The 18,953-nt window shown below is 51.8% G+C and overlaps 2 long non-coding RNA genes across 2 annotated transcripts; one reads left to right on the forward strand and one right to left on the reverse strand.

The window, feature by feature from the left end:
- Positions 1-3,511: 3,511 nt before the first annotated feature.
- On the forward strand, positions 3,512-4,223 carry LOC131278984 (uncharacterized). The gene is made up of 3 exons (XR_009186332.1): positions 3,512-3,582; positions 3,919-3,996; positions 4,096-4,223. It is a non-coding gene; the product is annotated as an uncharacterized lncRNA (long non-coding RNA).
- Positions 4,224-17,830: 13,607 nt separating this feature from the next.
- On the reverse strand, positions 17,831-18,650 carry LOC131278985 (uncharacterized). Its single transcript, XR_009186333.1, has 3 exons — positions 18,485-18,650; positions 18,325-18,385; positions 17,831-17,999 (listed from the first exon to the last, which is right to left on the reverse strand). It is a non-coding gene; the product is annotated as an uncharacterized lncRNA (long non-coding RNA).
- Positions 18,651-18,953: the final 303 nt, after the last annotated feature.

Raw genomic sequence — 18,953 nt, forward strand, 5'->3', positions numbered from 1 at the left:
TGCCACCTCCACTGCCAGCACTGCAGTGTCTCATGGTTTCTAGTCTTCATTACAAAAACTGAATTCTTGGCAGTCTTTCATTTCATCCTGAACTCCCATGGTTGTTCTGAATGTCTGGTCTGGTTTTGGGGTTACCACCCAGTTTATTACACTCTCTTTTTCCAGCTCATTTTTCTTTATGTGGAGGGAAGACTCTTTAATACTTCCTATTTTACCATTTTGCCCCTAATAGCTCTCATTTGGCTTCTTAAAAGAGGGGAGGAAGCACAGGTACCTCTAGGTATTCTTGGAGGGCAGGGGGGGCGGTGAGCAACTCAAGCTGCCTATGGCCCAGATCAGACCCTAGGATTGATGATGCTCTACACGGTCCCTTCCTTACACTCAGTCTGTACATTTGCCAGTACACGATGCTACTGGATTATGAAAATGGAGTGTATGCTGAGCTTGCCAAAGAAATCACCCTTCTATACACATTGCATGTCCTCAAGCTGGCATGTGGCCAGAGGTGAGTGTAGAAGTCTTATCAGGACCACAGTGGACTTCTTAACCCCAGGGAACTAATGTGCCCTATTTTCTGAGTCCAGTGCTCATTCACGTGGGGGTTGGAGAAGATGATGGTGAGGATATAGGTTGGTGGAGAATATGGTAACTAGCCACATTACAAAGAGGAGCCGAAGGGCAGGGTCCCACAGGCATGGGACGGGCACAGCTGGAGGCACGCCATGGCCTGAACGGGGTCACAAAGCCTGGGGGTGGGGCTGGCAAAGTGCCTGGTGGCCACAAGGTCCAGGCACTTGGGGATGCCAGTGCCGGGGCCCCATGCTGAGTGGGGAGCCCAAAGGAGCCTTGGGGACATGTCAGCCTGGGGGTGGTGCCTGGGGGTGGAGCAGAGCAGGCTGCCTGCACCTTGGAGGGAAGCCAGGGCAGCAGGGGAAGCAGGAGGCAGCACCCAAGGTGGGGTGCTGGGGGGAGGCAGGCCTCCCCATGGTGCTTCAGGAGGAGCTGCAAGGGCTGATGCTCTGGGCAGGGGTGAGAGCATGGAGGGGGAGTGGGTGTCATGTGGGTTTGGAGGTGGGAGGAAGCAAGTCTTGGAAGGCCCCTGGGTGGGGCCGTAGTGTCCAGGAGGAGCTGGCTTGCAGCAGGAAGGCCCCCCCCCCGGCAGGGAGGCTGCGGGAACCGTGCAGGAGGGACAAGTCCAGGGAGCCCCAAGTCCTCAAGCAGCAGCCCTGGGGGCGCATGGCCTGCAGCAGAGCTGGGGCGGCCTGGGACTGGTGCTCCCACAGGTGCTCCCTGCCCGAGCTGAGGAGGGGTGGAGCAGAGGGGCGGGGTGGGGCCTGAAGGGGCCCTGGGCCTGGGAGCAGAGGGAGCCTGACCCCCTGGGGGGGTGTGGAGAGTGTGTGGCCATGGGTGGTGGGTGCAGGGTCATGGAGGGTCTGCTGTGGGGGCAGAAGCCAGAGCACAGGGACTGGGTGGCCCCAGCTGGGCTGTCAGGAGAGTGAGACCTGGGAGGGGGGTTCCGAGGGGAAGAGGCACCTGCAAGAGGAGGGTCTTGCCTAGGGAGGCGGAGCTGCACACCAGCCTCCAGGGATCCCAGCCCCACCTCCTGGGCTGGGCGGGCCTGTGAGGCCACACCCACTGCCCCGCCCTCTGCTCACAGCCCACGCTACTCCCAGCTTTTGGCCTTTCTCCCGCAGCAGCCCAGGAACCCTCTCAGGCCTATTTGCTGCTTCCTCTAGCACTGACACAAGCATCTAGTGGCACTGAGCCCACCCCCACCCCACCCGTGGCTGCTGAACAGAGGAGGGAGTGGGCAGTGGAGAAGCTGGATGAGCTTTCCCAAACTCAGCCTCCCATGGGCGGCCTGCCGGGGGTCCCCCAGGAGTTCCATGGAAACACTGGTCCCTCGTGAGTGCTGCCTCGCAGCTGCACATGCAGGGATGCCCTCACTGTGGAGTGGATGGTCAGAGGCAGGGCCCCTGGGGCTGGGTGCTGGGTGCTGTGGGTCAGGGATGCACCCAGCAAGCCAGGCCGAGCCCATGGGGACAGCGGAGCCCTGTCTGCGTGTGAGATGCACCCGCATCCTTGCACGTCCACACAGAGTGACGGTGGGAGGGCCACGCCCACCTCCACTGCCTTTTCCATGTTGCATTTCAGAGAATATCTTCAACAAGGCCTTTGGAGACTCTCACTTGAGCCATTCTCGTGACATTTTCCTACGTCAATGAAGGACTAGAGAAGGTACAGCTGCTGGAGCCTGGGGCGTTCATCCCGCCTGACCACGTTCTTGGAGAGCTCCTTGTTCATCTAACCCCGTTGTCCCAACATTTCCTTCCTTTTTTGCGGGCAAATATGATGCTTCGAAAAGCCGCCACTGGAGGTAAGCCCCTCCTACCCGCCGTGGTCTCAGGGGCTGAGGGCAAAGCCGGGCTTGGGCATCAGCACGTTCGGGTCCCGATCCCTCCCCCACGTTCTATCTCTGAGTTGGAGAAAGTTCCTTACGGTCTCCGAGTTACAGATTCCTCCCCTGGACAAGGAGGCTAAGATAATACCCACCTCGCCTTTATGAGAACTAAGGTACCTGCCTGCACCTTTGGTCTTGAGAGGCTGCAGGTGTGTCCAGGTGAGGCCATTTCCCTCTCTGGCCTGCACTTGGGAAAAGAAAAGGAAGCAGCCAATGTTCCCGCACAGACGTAGGATTTGGTTTATGGATCTTCTCGATTGCCGCCCTTTGCTACCCGCTGTGCCCTCTGAGCTGCACTGTGGCTTTCAGCTCTTCTTCCTTTCACCCTGTGCCTCCCTCCCTGATGGTGTTGTGTGCTGTCCTCAGACCAGGACTGACATCCTTCCAGGCTTCCCAGGGGCCTGCACTGGGTTTTGCAGAGCCCTTAGCTGGGTGCATGGTCCCCCATCAATGGCCTTGGCCAGGGGCCCTGGGGCCCAGGACACTGGCAGGAACCCCCAGGCCAGCCTGGCTCAGGGATCCCTTACCCTGAACCTGCAGCCCACCCATTACGGCAGGTCAGCCTGTGGTCTCCCTGCTGTTCTGGAGTCTTGCACCTGTCAGGTGCATGAGCTGGGTTTCCCTTCCGGGCACAGGTGGTACCATCTGGTGGGGGAGGGTGGGGCAGCCAGGCAGGAGGGGCCCTGAGGTGGGCTTGGATTCCTGTCTGCTAGGTGGGTCCTGGGCTCAGGCCCTTCTCTGCTGAAAGCCTGCAGAGTAGGGTGGCCGGCACATGCGCCTCCCAGTGAGCTGCTCAGACCTTGCCCGCATGGGCAGCCCTGAGGTTCTTCCGCCACGGCTCCCTGGTGCACCCCAGGTCCCATACCCACCTGGCCCCTCTTTGCTTGTCCCCCAGGTAAGAAGGTCACCAACATGGTCTATGCTATGATGGCTGAAAAAATACCTGAAGGGGCAGACCGGGTGGCTGGGGAGGAAGTGAGTCCAATCCATCGTTACAGCCATTATGCTGCACTGATTCTGGGGAATTCTACTCAACGCCTTCTTTCTCTTAGGCTCAAAAGGCTCGGAAGATGGGAGCGATCATTTTTGCCATTGGTGCAAATGAGTTTGAGCAAAAACAGGTAAGTGAGAGCAGGTAACGCAGGGGCCGCCCTTGAGCCTGGTTGGGGGCAAGTGTCAGAGGCTGCTTTCCCTGGGTAGCCCAGGGATGCCATCCTAACCCCCCCAATTACTTGGGTCTACCCCGTCCACTTTTAAGGATGGAGTTGGTGGGCTCAGTTGCACCCCAGCTGAGGGTGGAGGCTGCCCCCCATGAGTTCTGCTGCAGATGAAGGATCTAGTTCCAGGGAAACACTGCCCAGACTCTGATGTGTTGGCCAGGCACTGTCCCGTTTGTGGAAGCAGCTGCCCCTTCCATGCCCTGGCTGTGTGTCCCAACCACCTCCTCTCCCTCGTAGCTGGAAGGAATTGCAGACTCCAAGGACCATGTGTTTGGGGTCCCTGATCTGAACTCCCTGTCAAGCATCAGTTCCCAGGTGAGTGAGAACTGGTGTGAGATGCTGCAAGTGAGGAGGGGCTTGTCGAGAATCTCCCCACAGCTCATGCCCTGCCCTTCTGCCCACTGTGGAATCTAGGTAATTGAGAGGAGCTGTATTGAAATTAAATTTCTGGAGCCTACCAATGTCTGCATGGGAGGTAAGGGCTGAGGTGTCACTGGTGTAGACAAGGTATGTGTGCGCATGTGTATGTGCATCCATGTGTGTATGTGGATATGCCTGTGTGTATGTGTCTGAATATATATGGGTGTGAATGTGTGTATGTGTGTGCCTTTTCATGAGTGTATATGTGTACATGTGGGTGTTGGCATGTGTGTGTGTGTATGTACATGTGTTGTTGTGGTGGTTGAGGCTGTATAGACCCCAGAAAAGCATGTTCTTAAAGCTATTCCATTCTTATGGGTGTGAACCTAATGTATGTAGGGCCTTTCCCTTTTGATGAGGTTACTTCAATTAAGTCATAGCCCAGGGTTGTTCTCTGTCCTATTACTGGAGTTGTTTAAAGTGAATGAAATTCAAAAGAAGGGAGAGACAGCAACAGAAGCAAGATGCTGGAAATAAGGACACCCAGAAGAGAAGGGAGAGATCAGCAGGTGCACCGTGTGTCATGCGACGTACATTCGAGTCCAGGACCATCAGCAGGTGGTCTTCAGGAAGAAGACCTCAGAACTGTAATCTGAAAGCAAATAAATCCCGACTCTAAAAGCCAACCCATTTCTGGTATGTTGCTTTTGGCAGCCTAGCAAACTGGAACAGATTTTGGTAATAAGAAAGTGGATAGCTGCTATTGCAAATGCCGAAAATGTTTTAAAAGCTGTTAGATGGGACAACCAGCAAAATGGCAACAGAATAAGGAGCTCCTGGAGTCAGTTTGTGCTACAGGGCAGTTAGTAATCCCCCAGAGCTGTCTAAAACACCTGTTTGGGGCTTCCAGGAGACCAGACCAATATCCTGCAACATCAGGAGCTATTCCGTGTCTAGAACTGGAAGTTCCACTTCCAAGAACCAGGAAGAGACATTTGGGCACCAAATTCAACTACTAATTAGAAAATTCAGCAGGTTCAAATATAATCCTAAGAACTGCTAAAGTTTGAGCCAGTCCAAGTTCGAAAGAGGCCAGTAGCCACCATTTTGACTCCATCCCCCAGGATGAGGGTAAGCCAGGTTGACTGAAAATTACAGTGAAGGTAGGGACCAGCTTCTTTCACCAAGATCATCCTGCAGTCCTAGCCTGTGCTTCAGCCCCACCTCTAGCAGAGAGGAAGCTGGCAGGCCCTGCACCAGCCTCTCCGGGTAACTGTGGGTCCATTTGGCTGGCACGGACCAAATAGTCAGAAGTCTACCAGGTCATCTGTCATCATTTTGGACCTGCATGGCATAGATTGCTGCCCACACCTGCCCAGGCGACTGACACTTCCTCCCAAGCACCCCACTCGACCCCCGCTCCCGGGTCCAATGCCTGGCTTGGTTTTCAGGTTGCAGCCTCAGTGGTCTGGGAGCACCAAAAGGGTCCCGGGCCCATCCCCAGCTGTTCCTCGTGGGCTCTTTCCAGCAGGTGGCCGCCCCTCAGCCTGGGCTGGAGCCACCGTGCAGCCCTGGCCCCTGCCACAGCACCACTTCCACCAGAGACAACGCCGGGTGAGGCAGCCACCGTGCCCTCCCTGCCTTGACTCCTGGGGGTGTATTTTTGGGTCTGTGAGAGTGAATGCTGCCGGGAGGGGGCTGATAAAATCGCCTAGGACAGCCTGTGAAAAACTTCTCATTAAAACTAATAACTCGAAGGACTTCTTAGGGACGCCATGATTTAATTTTCATTTCTTAATGACCCTACCCAGAAGTAGGGGAAACAGCAGGAAAAAGAATTGTGGTGGGTTTCTACCCGAGGCTACCTTCTTGAGATACTCACAGGACGACAGATGCTGCCCTGCCTGACCTAACAACCTTCCCGAAGCAGCTTGGGTGCCATTTGTGGTCATTATGACCCAGCTGAGGGGCTGGGTATTAAGGAAACCATTTCGAATTTTTCCCTTCTTGATGAAATGTTCCCGTTTTTTTCTGCGTATGGAAATCCCTTCTAGAGGCAAGAATTCATTCTTTTTACAGTGCTAACAGGGTTCTGCCTGTGAATCGCCGTGCCCTTGACAGAATCACGCAAGTTCTTTGGGTCTCAGTTTTCCCATCTGTAAAGACGGGTTTGAGACCCTTTCTGTTCTGAGGATCGGAAAAAGGGACATGGGAGGACATCCCCACCCCCAATCCAAATCTCAGTCCCTATGGACTATGGAGTCCCTGTGACAGCCACAGCCGCATGGGGTTTGTGGACAAGCACGTGACAGCCGAGCCAGAATGCCCACTCGGGCAGGGGCTGCTTGCCTTGGGGATGGGGGGAGCCCTCCATGGGATGGCAGCCATGCCTCTGGGCCTGGCCTGGGGTGGCTGGGTTGGGTCATCGGGAAATTTGTTGGGAGGCTGGGGGGTGTCCGAGTGTGGTCTGCCTGCAGCAGCTGCGCCCGACTGGGGATGGGGTTCCTCCAGTGGCCCCTGTCCTCGGCTCCAGAGCATTAAAGCAGGACTGGCCTTCCACTGTTCCCATCCCCAGGGCCTTTTCACTTAAGGTTGGGGCTTCCATCCCATGCAACGAGTTTTCACCTAAGACCCAGTAGGCAGAATGGGGGCCTAATATCGACTCTTGTGCCTAAGATCACTTTTGTCAACATTAAAGCATTTCTCTGCCCAAGTTATATTGGCCAGCAAGAAATTTATTCCTGACCCATGATCCGTTTTGGATCAAATCATATTTCTCTGAAGTCAGAGCTTTTAGTATGGTCTGAACTTTGGTTTTAAGTTCTTTTTGGAAATATGCTTGCTGTGGAGGGTTCAGTCAACATATGAGAATAGAGAGTGAAAAAGGAATGACCCTCTGTCTCCAGAACCTTTCATTGCACTTCTTTCCCAGTGTGGTGGCTATAGGGGTTTGGGGGGGGTACCTCCCAAATCATTTTCTATGCATTTACATGCATTTAGTCTTTTAACAAAAATATGGGGTCATACTGTATATGCTGTTTAACTTGCTCCTTTTTAAAAAATAAAGCAAAAACTCAGTTTATGTGAACTCACTGCAGTAAGAGACAACATGCCTTTGAAAGAATCTTAGCAGTATTCCAGAAAGGGAAAGTCAGAAGCTGGATATTTGTAAAGCTTTAGGAACTGAGTTCCAGTGGTACAAGACAGATGGGAATGGTTTGGGTTGGGAAAAGTTCAAAATACAATCCTTGAGGATTGGTAAACAGCAAGGAGAAGGGTCTTGGGAAGTAAATTGTTTGCTCGGGTCAGCAGGCTACTGACTTGGATACATGACACTAGAAATCCCACCATTTCTGGAACTTTTCATTTCTTTGTATAGATCCAAATTTCTACCTGGTATCATATTCCTCTGCTTGAGGAATTTTCTGTAATGCAGGTCTGCAGGAAATAAATTTCCTCAGCTTTTGGTAGTATGAAAAGGGATTAATTTCACCTTTTTTAAAAAAAAGTTTATTTTATTGTCAGGCTTTCTTTGTAGACATTTTAAAGTCAAGTACCATTTCTTAAGCCACCTCTGAGGGTACCTTATCTGTTGATAGCACAGCTATACCTTTTTACAGTGTTATACACCATATGGTTTAAGTATCTGGACACAGTTACTTTAAAGCAGAAACTTTTTTTTCCTCCCTGAGATTTTGTTATGTCCTTTTAAAAAAAATGCAGGTGAATTTTATGCAACATACAATTAACCATTTTAAAGTGTACAAATCAGTGGAATTTAGTATATTCAGAATGTTGTACAATCATCCTTTCTATCTAGCCTTTATTACCCCCCAAAGGAGAGCCCACACCCATTCAGTGATCACTTCCCATCTTGCCATGCCACAGCTCCTGGCAGCCATTATTTCACTAAACTAAGTGTTTTTGCAGTTCATCCATGCTGTAGCATGTATCAGTACTTCATTCCTATTTATAGCTGAATAATATTCCATTTTATAATACCACCTTTGCTCTATCCATTCATCCTATTGCTGGATCTTTGGGTTGTTTCCCTCTTTTGGCTGTTGTGAACAGTGCTGTTTTAATGTTTATATGTAGGCATGGATGGTACTTGTTTTCAATACTTGGAGGGTATACACCTAAGAGCAGAGTTGCTGGGCCATATGGTAATTCTATGTTTGAACTTTCGAGGAACTTCACCTTAATTTTGGGAAAGTGTTTTCATTGTTACAGAATTCTGGGTTTACAGGGTTCTTTCTTTCTTTCAGGACTTGATAGATGCTGTTCCATAATCTTTTGAGGTGTCTGGATTTCTTGGATCTATGCTTTGTTGTCTGTAATTTTGGAAAATTCTCAGCCCTTATCTACTCTAATATTCCTTCTGTTCTCTTTTCCTTTTGCAACTCCAAGTATGTTTGTTTGACATTATCCCGTAGCTCTTGAATGTTCTGTTCTGGGATTTATTTAGTTTTTTCCCCACTTTTTTTCTCTGTGTTTCGATTTAGATTGTTTCTATTGATTGGTTTTTCAAGTTCACTGATTCTTTCCTGAGTACAATTAGCTGATGAACCTGTCAAAGTTATTCTTTAACTCTGACAGCATGTTTGCTATTTCTAGCATTTCCATTTGACTATTTTATAATTTCCCTGTACCTGGTGAAATTCCCCATGTGCTTATCTATGTTGTCTACCTTTTCCATGGGATCATTTAACAAATAATCACTTTTATTTTAAAAGTCCCCACTGATAGTTCCAAGACCTGGGTGGTCTCTTGAGTCTGGTTCTATTGATTGCTATTTTTTTCTTTTTTTTTCTTGAGGTACCAAGACCAGCAGGGATTGAACCCAGGACATTGTAGGAAGCCAGTGCTTAACCACTGAACCACATCGGCTTCCCTGGGCTGATTTTTCCATTAGATTGTTTTCTTGTTTTTCGAAGGCACTGGGAACCAAACACAGGACATTCCCTTGGGGGAAGCAGGAGCTCAACCGCTTGAGCCACAGCCTCTGCAGCAACGAGGTTGATTGCTTTTGACAGTGGGTTGTTTTAGGTTGCTTTTTAATAAATCTAGTAATTTTTAAATTTCATTCTGGACATCATTGTAGAAGAACAGATAAGACTGAGGCAACCAGTATTTATGCTCACAAAATGTCATGCCTCTTCTGTCAGGCTGTTAGTATGGAGGACTGAGCAATAGTGTCCTGAGTTGAGCTGGGTTTTGGTTCCTTTGGTGCTGCCATTACCTTCAGTGCTCCACTGGCTTTAATGAATTCTGCTCACACTGGGCTGCTGTTACCATGTGCTTAGAGTGGGGTCTGGGATGTTAGAGGGGCCTGAAGGGCCACAGGTTTTTCTCTGTCCATGTTGCATCCTCAGCTTTTAGCAGTCCTTGCATGCCTGTCTTCTCCATGTTCTTGCCTCTCAGCAACAGACCGCTGTTGTCTGTCACTTGTCGCTAGGCTTGTGTTGGAAGTGGTGGGGGTTTCCTACTTTCCTGCTCAGTCTTAGGCAGGTCCCGTGTGTGTGTGCGTGCGCATGTCTTGGGGAGGGGATTTCCCCCCAAACTTTGCCTTGTGTCTGTGGTTGGTCATGGTTGGTAAAGAATTTCCCGCTCTCTTGCAATCGCAGCACACTTGCCCTTGGTGTGGGTGTAGCATCTGGGTGCAGAGGTTTTTGCTTGTCCATTGCTGCCTGGTAGTCCAATCGTTTGGATGTGTCTCAATCTAGTTTTTATTCCCGTACTGATGATGGGCCTGTTTGCCATAAAGTGTCATAAAAATGATGTAAGATTCTTTAGTCTGCAAGTGGATATTCCTTTAGAATATATACCTAGATGTGTAAATTTGCTGGGTTGGATGGTACACAGTTTAAAGTTTTGATCCATAAAACTGAATTCCCCTTCAACAAGGCTGTGCTTTTTTGCATCTTAATTTTTCAAAGAAAATTTTTACTTAATATATTAAACTTCTTTGAAATTAGAGGGGAGGAAAAAAAAACACTTGTTATTGTGGATGGTTTCAACAATTAAAAAAGGCTCTGATTAAAAGTTTTATATGCCTCTGATATAAAGAAAAGGAGAAATTGTTACTTAGTGGATGCACAAGGATGATCAGAGCCAGGCAAGGCGGCATTTAATCTGTGCTCTCCCTTTCAGAGGGCCATCCAGGTTCTTCTATTTTCATCTTCTCAGGACCCCTTACAAGTCCACAAGGAGGCACCTGTGGCTGATGTGCAGGTGTGGAATAAAGGGCATTCCAGGGTATTGGGTGGATGGGATGCTTGGTCCCACCTGCAGCCTCCCGTCGTTTCCTCTGGCACTCATGCTGTCCACCACTTCCTGCTGGGAGTTGTCATCTCACTGCCCAAGAAGCATCTGACTGTTCCAGATGGTCCTCGTAGCCAAATGTTGGGGTCTCTCCCCAAGATGCTTGAGACCTAGTGGCTCACTCGATGCCTTTGCTGGCAGCTGGCCCCAGATGATTTTGTGGTCTGCCCTCAGTAAACTCAGGTAATGGAATGATCAGGTGGGGAAGCTGCGGGTTTCCCACCAGAAGATATTTTCTCCACCCTGTCTTGTTTGCTGCTTGGGTTTCAGGATTCACACCCCATATAATGGTTAAGGACCTCACAGGTCATCAGGCTCAATCTCCACCTAGTGGATGGAATGGCACTGGTGGTCTACCTCCCCTCACATATGTCCGGCTTCCAGGAGCATGCTCCTTACCAAGACACTGTGGAGAAACCTCTGAATTTTAGGGAATGCTTTCTTGCAGTCAGCCACCTTTTTATACCCTGAAGTAATGGCCCCATCTAGACTGGATAGGAAGTTCCCATCTCTTGCCCTCCAATCCCACTCCCCAGAGGCAACCGCTTTAAAATCATCTTTTTCTTATGAGCCTTTTTGCACATTTTTCTAATAACATGGTTGTACTGACTGCAGTTCCTTGTTAAAGTTTATATATTACCTCTTGACTTAGTATGGAGAAATACATTTATTTTCTTATACCTTTGTTCCCCTTCACAATTTTGCCCCCAATACTTCCATTCTCTCAAAAGAGTTCAACCATTTTCTGTTACATATTTACTGCATACATTGCCCTTGCAAAACAAATATTCTTTACAGCTGAGATATGTATTCTAGTGTTATTTAATTTCTTAATTATTACTAATGTTTATTTATCTTTTTACTTCAGGGGGTCTCTTAGTTTCCCATGTTTTCTGCTTATGTAGAAGCTTCCCATTTATAAAGCTAGCTTCTTAAGTTTTTCATAGATATTCTCTTTGTATCTTATCCCACTCCCCGTATGCTCTCTGCATTCCCTGTTTCTTCTGAATTTTTCTGGTTGTTGCTGTAGTTGCTGATATTTTGGTCAAAAATTGTAAGAGTGGAGGTGTTCCTCAAGTGTCTGATGATTTTTGTTTATCCATTCTCATCTAAGAGTGGGGCACAAAACACAATTGCAACTCTTCATGCTAGAAGGCCTTTGCATTTTTTGCTCTTCCACACTGTGTCTTTCTCAAGACTTTCGGTATCCTGTGATCTATTTCATTGGCCATAAGCCCTTGCTCTCTTCTTTGTTCTGGAGTCTAGACCCTCCTTCCAAATCACTTCAAACTGGAAACTTCCCTAGATGGTGTGTGTGCGTTGATGACTCTTAGTTCCCATAAATCTTATCATTGTAATTCTTAGTTCCTTTTCACTCAGGGCAAAAAGATAGGAGTAGAGAAAAGGGAAGTTGAGAGTGTTAGCGTTAGCTAGGAAAATGAGCAGAACTGCACTTTATCCCAGGAGCTGCCAATTGTATAATCTGTATTGTGGGTGGATTTTCAGAACCTAGTGCTTTTCTATCTAGCAGTTTTTAGATGCTGGGGTAAGACTGAGGCAGTTTGTGCCTCCTACCATGGGCAGAACAGGTACATATTGGGTTCATATCCATGTTAGCTATGGAAAGTGTGGCAGATGACTTGACCTGCCTGAGCTACAGTTATCTCATCTGCAAAATGAGAGGAATGCTGGGGTCATGGGGTTGTCCTGGAATTGGAAATCATGCATGTACAGTGCCTGGGACATAAGCTCCCCAAAAATGATAGTTCTGATGTCATGAGAAACATCTGACCTTAGTTTCCTCCTTGTTTGCTGACAGTTTTAGATGCAGCCTAGAAGAGGCAGTAAGGAGGCTGGGGAAGAGAAGCTGCTGTTGGGTGTATGGCAACACATATAAACAGGACATTGTGATGGTTATAGTTTCCTCATTGCTAGAGCAAATACCATGCAATGGGTTGGCTTAAACAATGAATATTTATTGGCTTATGGTTTGGGGGCTGAGAGAAATCAAGGCCTCATCAAGGTGATGCTTACTTCCCAAAATCTGGCATTTTGGGGCTGGCTGCTTATGATCATAGGTTCTGGGCTTCTCTCACCCGTGGCAATGTACATAACAGCCTCTCCTGGTCTTTCATTCTCTTCTGGGTTCTGTTGATTTCTAGCTTCTGGCTGCTTCTTTTGTGTGTGTTTTTGTCTGTGACCTTACTATAAGGTCTTCAGTCATAGGATTAAGACCCATCCTGGGCAATGCCTTATTGGAAGCAACTTCATTGAAAGGTCCTATTTGCAAGGTTCTCTCACTCAGAGGACTGGATTAAGTTTAAGAACACGTTTTGTGGGATACATAGCTCCAAACCTCCGGAAGTGTGCACGTTTGTGGGTATGGAGAAGAAGGGCCTTGCAGTGTATTGGTCTTTCTGATGCATGGCTTAGGAGAGACTTGAGTGGTCACAGATCCAAGGAGAGAGCCCAGCAGGGAATGAGGAGGCCTGGGACCAGCCTTGCCCCCATGACATACCTTGTGCAGGCCCTTAATCATGTGACCTGTGCACCTCCCATTATCCTCCATAACCTGAACCTATGCCCATCTACATGATGCTGTGCAGGTCAACGGATCTGTGGGCTTGCAGAGACCTTGAACCCTGGTAAGTCAGCAGATGTGAGCGGCTTCCCAACTGGCCAGTAAGGGCCCTGAGTCTCAGCCTCCTTCAACCTCCTCACTCTCCTTCCAGGCACTGAATACAACCTGGAGAAGCTTCTCCATTTGCTCAGTGGGAGAAAGGGTTTGAAAGTGGGGGCCTCCCCCTGCTCGTCCCCCTGGTAGTGACAGCTGGAGGAGGACTGCCATGCCAGGCCTGGCTCCAATCTTCAGGTGGTTAAGAAAGAAGGGAGACAGGAAGGTCCAATCTGCCCTCCTTCTTCTGAGATGAGGGTTCTGTAGGGAATTCTTCCATAAGAAGGAAGTCGGGCAGAGTCTGAACCCCAAGAATGCGGGGGTCTAGCATGTCCTCATTAGGCCCATGTGAACTTTAGAGCTGTGCTATGGCCCCCAAGGGGCTTTGGATGGGAGTAATGCAAAAAAACCCCCTCCCCCACTCAATCAGAGAGGAGCAGACAACGGGAATGGCCATTGCCAAGGGGCGGTGGACCCAGGGGAGGAAGACCTTCAGAACCCACTGGGGCTTTGCAGCCAATCCATCGCCCCCATTCCTGGCCCTCTCGGCCCCGTCCAGGGTGCACACCTCCATCTGCCTGGGGCTGACTTGGCTTCAGCACTGGAAGGTCCCGGTCCAGGAAGCTCCTCTGAGCTGGGCAAATGGGCTGGGGGTGCCCCCCTGCCCTGCTCACCAGATGTGCCGTGGAGCCTGAGGGCTACTGCTCTCCAAGGCTGTGTCCAGGAGGGAGGCACCTGTTAGAGAGGCTGCTGGAATTGGGGGACAGGTAGAAACTCTGCTTGCCCGACAGGGCACCTCGTCCCCCTGACCCATGCCCTCTTGTCCTCAGGTCAACCTTTGTGGGGAAAAGCTGGAAGAGCATTTACAACTTTGTTGCCAACATCACAAATAAATTAAAGAAGTAAGGCTTCTCTGAGCTGCGGGCCCCTTGGGCTGTGGGAGTTCGACCCTGGCCAGAGCACACATCCCTTGGAGCCTCCAGGGGCCTGCACGTCCCTCGGGTGGGAGCCCCGAGCCCAGGGCTCTGAGCCAGAGCAGATGACACATGAACAGATGCCAGTGGATGCCCCCTGTGGTGGCCGAGGGGTGGTGCCAAGGGTGGGGGGGAGCTCAGTAAAGCCCATCCATGGCCAGGACAGGGAGGTGGTGACCAGCTCCCCGAGGGGGCGAATTGATGGAGGAGGGGTGATGGGGGAGGGGAGATGGGGGAGGAGAAGGAGGGACAGAGCTGCAAGAATATCACAGTAGAAGGGAGATACCTCAGAGATGCGAGTGCAGGTCTTGATGTCACTGCAGATGTGTGCAGGGGTGTGCAGGTGTGCACATATGTCTTCTGGGGTGTTGGCCTCTAGGGGTGGGCAGAATGCCATCCTGGCACCCTCTCTTGCGTGAAGCCTCCAAGTCCTTCACTCAAGTTGTCGGCACTGCCTGGTGGGGAGTGGGCCCCGATGTGAGATGCGTTGGGGAGGGGGCAGCTGGGCTGTGGCCTGGCCTGGCTGCCTGGGCATGCGGCTTCCAGCTGTGAGTGGCCTCTCACAAGTGGGCACTTCCTCACAGCCCAAAAATGCGGATCTCCTTTATCACCTTTGGCTCTCGGGGCTACGTGTCCATAGACCTCACGTCAGACGAGTAAGACCCCCAGACGCCCTCGGCGGACCCGGAGGCCCCACAGGGCAGCAAGGAGCGAGCCCCAGCATCAGGCTGGCCCTCACCCAGGACCCGGGTTCCTTGGGGATGCCTGGCAGCTGGCACTGTCTCCCCCAGTGTTCTCTTCTCACCCCATCCCCTGTCTCCCTTCTGTCCCGAGCACCCATGGCAGCACCTCCCTTCATCAGAGTCTCTGAAGAGTCCAGGGACCCAGGGGGGCTGGTGGAGACTCATGTGTGTCCTGTCTCAGCCCTGCCTGTGCTGTGAGCCCAGCTCTGTGCCTGCTCGTCCCCTTCTAGATTTGGAGGGAGCAGGGTCCGAACCAGGCAGGACGATGGGGGAAGTCAGGGTGCTGGAGCGAAGGGTCCGGGGAAGCCAGAGTGGGTCAAAAAGAGGAGCCCAACTACAGTGTCCCACAGGTATGGGGCGGGCACAGCTGGGGGCACACCGTGGCCTGAACAGGGTCACAAAGTCTGGGGGTGGGGCTGGCGAAGTGCCTGGTGGCCACACGGTCCAGGCACTTGGGGACACCAGTGCCGGGGTCCCATCCCTAGTAGGGAGCCCAAAGGAGCCTTGGGGACATGTCAGCCTGGGGGTGGCACCTGGGGGTGGAGCAGAGCATGCTGCCCACACATTGGAGGGAAGCCAGGGCAGCAGGGGAAGCAGGAGGCAGCACCCGAGGTGGGGTCCTGGGGGAAGCTAGGCCTCCCCATGGTGCTCCAGGAGGAGCTGCAAGGGCTGATGCTCTGGGCAGGAGTGAGAGCATGGATGGGGAGTGGGTGTCATGTGGGTTTGGAGGTGGGAGGAAGCAAGTCTTGGAAGGCCCCTGGGTGGGGCCATGGTGTCCAGGGGGAGCTGGCTTGGAGCAGGAAGGGCCCCCCCAGGCATGGCAGCTGCAGGAGCCGTGCAGGAGGGACATGTCCAGGGAGCCCCGAGTCCTCAAGCAGCAGCCCTGGGGGCGCGTGGCCTGCAGCAGAGCTGGGGTGGCCTGGGACTGGTGCTCCCACAGGTGCTCCCTGCCCGAACTGAGGAGGGGTGGAGCAGAGGGGCGGGGTGGGGCCTGAAGGGGCCCTGGGCCTGGGAGCAGAGGGAGCCTGACCCCCTGGGGGGGTGTGGAGAGCGTGTGGCCGTGGGTGGTGGGGGCAGGGTCATGGAGGGTCTGCTGTGGGGGCAGAGGCCAGAGCACAGGGACTGGGTGGCCCCAGCTGGGCTGTCAGGAGAGTGAGACCTGGGAGGGGGGTTCCGAGGGGAAGAGGCACCTGCAGGAGGAGGGTCTTGCCCAGGGAGGCGGAGCCTGCACACCAGCCTCCAGGAGTCCCAGCCCCACCTCCTGGGCTGGGCGGGCCTGTGAGGCCACCCCCACTGCCCCGCCCTCTGCTCACAGCCCATGCTCCTCCCAGCTTTTGACCTTTCTCCCAAAGCAGCCCAGGAACCCTCTTAGGCCTATTTGCTGCTTCCTCTAGCACTGACACAAGCATCTAGTGGCACTGAGCCCACCCACCCCCCGCACAGGGGGCTGCTGAACAGAGGAGGAGGTGGGCAGTGGAGAAGCAGGATGAGCTTTCCCAAACTCAGCCTCCCATGGGCGGCCTGCCGGGGGTCCCCCAGGAGTTCCACGGAAACACTGGTCCCTCGTGAGTGCTGCCTCGCAGCTGCACGTGCAGGGATGCCCCCACTGTGGAGTGGACGGTCAGAGGCAGGGCCCCTGGGGCTGGGTGCTGGGTGCTGTGGGTCAGGGATGCACCCAGCAAGCCAGGCCGAGCCCATGGGGACAGCAGAGCCCTGTCTGCATGTGAGATGCACCCGCATCCTTGCACGTCCATTCAGAGTCACTGTGGGAGGGCCACGCACACCTCCACTGCCTTTCCATGTTGCATTTGAGAAGATTTTTTCATGATGGTCTTTGGAAACTCATGCGTGAGCATAATCTAGTGTCATCTTCCTATGTCAATTAAGGGCAGCTGCTGGAGCCTGGGGAGTTCATCCCACTTGATCGCATTCTTTTTCCTGCTGTTTCCCCTACTTCTGGGTAGGGTCATTAAGAAATGAAAATTAAATCATGGCGTCCCTAAGAAGTCCTTCGAGTTGTTAGTTTTAACGAGAAGGTTTTCACAGGCCGTCCTAGGCAATTTTATCAGCCCCCTCCCGGCAGCACTCACCCTCACAGACCCAAAAATACACCCCCAGGAGTCAAGGCGGGGAGGGCGCAGTGGCTGCCTCGCCTGGCATTCTCTCTGGTGGAAGCAGTGCCATGCTGGGGGCCGGGGCTGCGTGGTGGCTCCAGCCCAGGCTGAGGGGAGGCCACGTGCTGGAAAGAGCCCACGAGGAACAGCTGGGGACGGGCCCAGGACCCTTTTGGTGCTTCCAGACCACTGAAGCTGCAACCTGAAAACCAAGCCAGGCATCGGACCTGGGAGCGGGGGTCGAGTGGGGTGCTTGGGAGGAAGTGTCAGTCACCTGGGCAGGTGTGGGCAGCAATCTATGCCATGCAGGTCCAAACTGATGACAGGTGACCTGGTAGACTTCTGACTATTTGGTCCGTGCCAGCCAAATGGACCCACAGTTACCCGGAGAGGCTGGTGCAGGGCCTGCCAGCTTCCTCTCTGCTAGAGGAGGGGCTGAAGCATAGGCTAGGACTGCAGGATGATCTTGGTGAAAGAAGCTGGTCCCTACCTTCACTGTAATTTTCAGTCAACCTGGCTTACCCTCATCCTGGGGGGTGGAGTCAAAATGGTGGCTACTGGCCTCTTTCGAACTTGGACTGGCTCAAACTTTAGCAGTTCTTAGGATTATATTTGAACCTGCTGAATTTTCAAATTAGTAGTTGAATTTGGTGCCCAAATGTCTCTTCCTGGTTCTTGGAAGTGGAACTTCCAGTTCTAGACACTGAATAGCTCCTGATGTTGCAGGTCTGGTCTCCTGGAAGCCCCAAACAGGTGCTTTAGACAGCTCTGGGGGATTACTAACTGCCCTGTAGCACAAACCGACTCCAGGAGCTCCTTATTCTGTTGCCATTTTGCTGGTTGTCCCATCTAACAGCTTTTAAAACATTTTCGGTATTTGCAATAGCAGCTACCCACTTTCTTATTACCAAAATCTGTTCCAGTTTGCTAGGTTGCCAAAAGCAACATACCAGAAATGGGTTGGCTTTTAGAGTGGGGATTTATTTGCTTTCAGATTGCAGTTCTGAGGTCTTCTTCCTGAAGACCACCTGCTGATGGTCCTGGACTCCAATGTACGTCGCATGGCACACGGTGCACCTGCTGATCTCTCCCTTCTCTTCTGGGTGTCCTTATTTCCAGCATCTTGCTTCTGTTGAAGTAACCACATCAAAAGGGAAAGGCCCTACATACATTAGGTTCACACCCACAAGAATGGAATAGCTTTAAGAACATGCTTTTCTGGGGTCTATAAAGCCTCAACCACCACAACAACACATGTACATACACACACACACACAAACACATGCCAACACCCACATGCACACATATACACTCATGAAAAGGCACACACATACACACATTCACACCCATATATATTCACACCCATACACACAGGCATATCCACATACACACATGGATGCACATACACATGCACACACATACCTCTGTCTACACAGTGACACCTCAGCCCTTACCTCCCATGCAGACATTGGTAGGCTCCAGAGATTTAATTTCAATACAGCTCCTCTCAATTACCTAGAATCCACAGTGGGCAGAAGGGCAGGGCGTGAGCTGTGGGGAGATTCTCGACAAGCCCCTCCTCACTTGCAGCTTCTCACGCCAGTTCTCACTCACCTGGGAACTGATGCTTGACAGGGAGTTCAGATCAGGGACCCCAAACACATGGTCCTTGGAGTCTGCAATTCCTTCCAGCTACGAGGGAGAGGAGGTGGTTAGGACACACAGCCAGGGCATGGAAGGGGCAGCTGCTTCCACAAATGGGACAGTGCCTGGCTAACAACTCAGGGTCTGGGCAGTGTTTCCCTGGAACTAGATCCTTCATCTGCAGCAGAACTCATGGGGGGCAGCCTCCACTCTCAGCTGGGGTGCAACCGAGCCCACCAACTCCATCCTTTAAAGTGGATGGGGTAGACCCAAGTAATTGGGGGGGGTTAGGATGGCTTCCCTGGGCTACCCAGGAAAAACAGCCTCTGACACCTGCCCCCAACCAGGCTCAAGGGTGGCCCCTGTGTTACCTGCTCTCACTTACCTGTTTTTGCTCAAACTCATTTGCACCAATGGTGAAAATGATCGCTCCCATCTT

The sequence above is a fragment of the Dasypus novemcinctus genome, chromosome 6 (genome assembly GCF_030445035.2).
Source record: "Dasypus novemcinctus isolate mDasNov1 chromosome 6, mDasNov1.1.hap2, whole genome shotgun sequence".
Classification (NCBI taxonomy): Eukaryota; Metazoa; Chordata; class Mammalia; order Cingulata; family Dasypodidae; genus Dasypus; species Dasypus novemcinctus.